The following is a 4,191-nucleotide window of genomic DNA, read 5'->3' on the forward strand; positions in this document are numbered from 1 at the left end:
GAAAACAGCAGCTCTGCTTGTTCTTCCAAATACATTTTCCATACTAATTTTCAACCAATTTTAAATTCCCAGAAAGCACTAGTACCGTCACAATAACATAACATAAAATAATATAATGACCAGAACAGGCCATTCAGCCCAACACGCTCGCCATTTTCCTACCACTAAAGTGCAGCTAGTGCTCGGTTTACCTGCAAACTAGATCACATCTAGTGCCGTATCAAACCTGCTCTTCAACACCCCCCAGAGTTTCTGCCTCTGCTACATGATCCGGCAAGCTATTCCACGCGGTGACTACTCTCTCTCTACTACTACAACTCTGTCTGAAAAAATACTAAATACTCTCTTGCTAATTTCCATTTATGCCCCCCTCGTTCTAACACAACTCAACCAGAAGAATCTCTTGTAGTTCACTTTGTCAGTCGCTTTTATGAAATTAAAAGCTTCAATCAAATCACCCCTGAGTCTCCTTTTACTAAGCTTGAAGAGGGTAAGCATCTTAAATCTGTGTGAAGAACAGTACACAATATTATAAGTGTGGTCTGACAAAGGTATTGCATAACTAGGTATAACTTGGATTTATACTCAGTACTTTTGCCTATATATCCCAGCATGTGTGTGTGTGCGTGCGTGTGCACAAGTGTGTGTGTGTGTGTGTGCGTGCGTGCGTGTGCGTGTGTGTGCGTGTGTGTGTGTGCGCGTGGCAATATTGCTGGCAGAAATCTGCCATTTAACCACCGCACACCACACTCTTACTTGGAAACGATGGCATGAACCGCGAGCGATGTCGAGAAGCAGAAGCACACTTGTGGGCTCGGCAGGCTGCAGTGGGGTGGGTGGTCCCGCCGTCTCAATTTCAAGGGCATCCACCACATTATTTTCATCCTCGTATTTTTCTTCCATCTATTTTCAGCTGTACAAATTACAGCGAGGAAATAACGCATATCGTGCGGTTCTTGGTCAGCTGGGGACATTTTAAATCTTTATAAAAGCTTGCTGTTTTATTGGCTGACTGCTCCTGGGTCACCAGTGGAGCAAATGAGTTAAAAAGAACAAATGAACAAATACAGAACAGAACATATACAGGCTCATTGGTATTCTAATCCTACAGTTTGTACACACGTACAACAGAAACACAGACGTGTCCCCACAAACCCGCACGGAGATACACATTGGATTATGTGTGAACCAATCACAGCTTGTCCTCGTTAGTATAGTGGTCAGTATCCCCGCCTGTCACGCGGGAGACCGGGGTTCAATTCCCCGACGGGGAGAGCACACACTTTTCCTCTTACAAAACATGACAAAGATACACTTTGGAGTATGTGTATCCTACTATGACTTGTGGGACGTGTCCTCGTTAGTATAGTGGTCAGTATCCCCGCCTGTCACGCGGGAGACCGGGGTTCAATTCCCCGACGGGGAGAGCACACACTTTTCCTCTTACAAAACATGACAAAGATACACTTTGGAGTATGTGTATGCCTACTATGACTTGTGGGGACGTGTCCTCGTTAGTATAGTGGTCAGTATCCCCGCCTGTCACGCGGGAGACCGGGGTTCAATTCCCCGACGGGGAGAGCATACTCTTTTCCTCTTACAAAACATGACAAAGATACACTTTGGAGTATGTGTATGCCTACTATGACTTGTGGGGACGTGTCCTCGTTAGTATAGTGGTCAGTATCCCCGCCTGTCACGCGGGAGAGTACACTCTTTTCCTCTTATAAAACATGACAAAGATACACTTTGGAGTATGTGTATGCCTACCATGACTTGCGGCGACGTGTCCTCGTTAGTATAGTGGTCAGTATCCCCGCCTGTCACGGGAGCACTCTTCCTCTACAAAACATGACAAAGATACCGTATGGTGACCATACTTGGGACGTGTTCGTAGTTAGTGGTCAGTATCCTTCTCTTTTCCTCTTACAAAACATGACAAAGATACACTTTGGAGTATGTGTATGCCGACCATGACTTGCGGGGACGTGTCCTCATTAGTATAGTGGTCAGTATCCCCGCCTGTCACCCGCGGGCCAGCCGTGTATAGGTGTAACGCGCTTACATAAGAACATATGTTCGAATCCACCCATGGGCAAATAAATAATTGTTTATAATTGTTTTGTTTTTCCCAGAAGTGTCTCAGATATCGCTTCTTCTTTTTTAGGTTTGATATTAACATGATATTTGTTCTCCACCTCCATTTTATTATGGAGAGGATCAGGAAATCTTTTCTGCCAAATCAATACATATAAACTTATCAAAGTATTTACATCAGATAAATTATTGCAACAGTACAAATAGGATTACAACATTACATATTACAATTCTTAATAAACATATAAACACAACAACAGCCAAGTATAAATGTAAAGCTATATTTGTATTTTTGTTCATAACAGTATTAGCAGGGTTGATGAAATGCATGAAAATGCTTGTTGCACAAGCATGAAATGGGATTGGGGCTGGGACTGGAGCAGGTCAATTTACCAAGGCTGCAAGGTGACAACTGGCACACATGCAGTCGGACTCCCTGCAGTCACATGCTGCCACGGCTGCTGGGTCTCCTGAAGCTCCTCGGAGCTTGGGTGTTAAGAGAAGTACTGACATTGGTCTGCTTTTGCCCAGTACTTCATGGGCCACTTCTGAAGAAGAAATTATATTTTTATATACAGTGAGCTCCATAACGTTAGGGACAAAGCCGTATTTTCTTTACTTGGTTCTGTACTTCATAATTTTAGATTTGTAATCAAACAATTCACATGTGGTTAAAGTGCAGCTATCAGCTCTCAGCTCTTATGAAAGGTTCAATTGCTTCTTCAGTACAATTATAAGGTATGCCAATGGAAGGAAGCCATTATGAGGCTGGGATATATGAAAAAACAGTCAGAGACATAGGCCAAACCTTAAGCTAAAAAAAAAACTAAACCCTAATATGAATGCAGAGCCATGTTAATAATAGCTGATGTATTGAGACACAAACATGCACATATACACATGTCCCATTTACCTGCAATACTCTCACTTAGAAGTGTTGTTATGTACTACAAGCCAACAAACGGGACGTGAAAACCAATAATGAAGTCAAACAGGAAAAATGAAACTACTGATCTTTCAGCTGAAATAATGACAGAATACCTCGATGACATCAATATAAAATAGGAACCTGTTTGTAATAAAATTATTAAGACTTACCGAAGCGTAGGTAGCAGAAAATAACCGCAAAACGCCTCGCGTGTATTTAATATTTGAATTTATTTTGTTTATACGGCGTCATTCATTCATTCAGGACGGAACAGCGCCACGACATCATCGTGTGGCCAAAACTATATTACACCCGCAACGTTAAGAACTACCGTTGAGAATGAATGGGGAAAGTTAAGGGCAGAGACGAAAATGTCGTTCCTTCATCCGGGACGGAACAGCGCCGCGAAATCAACGTGCGGCCGAAAAAATATTACATCCGTAGTGTTAAGAACTACCGTTGAGAATGAACGGGAAAAGTTAAGGGAAGTTAAGCTTAACTATCCACGGGTCCCGGGTTCAATTCCCCGATGGGGAGAGCACACTTTTTTCCTCTTACAAGACATGACAAAGTCAAGCAAAAAAAAAAAAAAGAGTGGCCCGTACGGGGATCGAACCCGCGACCTTGGCGTTATTAGCACCACGCTCTAACCAACTGAGCTAACCGGCCAGGATGCATGCTCCTTGCTGTTCCCTCTCGTAAAGTGCTTGCAAGACGTGTGTTAGAGAGAAGCATATACAAATAGTTCAAAACCTACGTGGTGGAAGAAGTCCCACCTAAACTTGAATCACTGAATACAGAGTCCAGAGTACTAACATGGAGTACTAACCAAGTGCACCATGGAAAGGTGTACTTGGTTACCAACATAGCACAAAAAGAGGATACCAGAGGGGAATTAGCTCAAATGGTAGAGCGCTCGCTTAGCATGCGAGAGGTAGCGGGATCGATGCCCGCATTCTCCAGCGGAGTCTTTTTAACCTCCCTGTAATCTTGTCCTTGTCTAATTCCAATCGCTCATTTTAAAATTGCTTCTGGGGACAGACGGACACCTCCCGGCGAGTCATTTTAGGGGCTCGTTTAACATGCCAATCCTCACCCAGCGTGTGGGTCCACGGGAGTCTGCTCCAGCTCAGAGAGCAGTAACTTTGTTTTAGAATAAACACTGG

At 43.5% G+C, this 4,191-nt stretch overlaps 5 non-coding genes across 5 annotated transcripts; 4 read left to right on the forward strand and 1 right to left on the reverse strand.

Annotated features, from left to right (window-relative positions):
• The first annotated feature begins 1,202 nt into the window (after positions 1 to 1,202).
• On the forward strand, positions 1,203 to 1,274 carry trnad-guc (transfer RNA aspartic acid (anticodon GUC)). The gene has a single exon. It is a non-coding gene; the product is annotated as a tRNA-Asp (tRNA).
• Positions 1,275 to 1,354: 80 nt separating this feature from the next.
• Positions 1,355 to 1,426, forward strand: trnad-guc (transfer RNA aspartic acid (anticodon GUC)). Its single transcript has one exon. It is a non-coding gene; the product is annotated as a tRNA-Asp (tRNA).
• Positions 1,427 to 1,508: 82 nt separating this feature from the next.
• trnad-guc (transfer RNA aspartic acid (anticodon GUC)) lies at positions 1,509 to 1,580 on the forward strand. The gene has a single exon. It is a non-coding gene; the product is annotated as a tRNA-Asp (tRNA).
• A 2,040-nt stretch (positions 1,581 to 3,620) lies between these two features.
• On the reverse strand, positions 3,621 to 3,694 carry trnai-aau (transfer RNA isoleucine (anticodon AAU)). The gene has a single exon. It is a non-coding gene; the product is annotated as a tRNA-Ile (tRNA).
• A 220-nt stretch (positions 3,695 to 3,914) lies between these two features.
• trnaa-agc (transfer RNA alanine (anticodon AGC)) lies at positions 3,915 to 3,987 on the forward strand. Its single transcript has one exon. It is a non-coding gene; the product is annotated as a tRNA-Ala (tRNA).
• The last annotated feature ends 204 nt before the right edge of the window (positions 3,988 to 4,191 follow it).

Source organism: Anguilla rostrata, chromosome 14 (assembly GCF_018555375.3).
Source record: "Anguilla rostrata isolate EN2019 chromosome 14, ASM1855537v3, whole genome shotgun sequence".
NCBI lineage: Eukaryota > Metazoa > Chordata > Actinopteri > Anguilliformes > Anguillidae > Anguilla > Anguilla rostrata.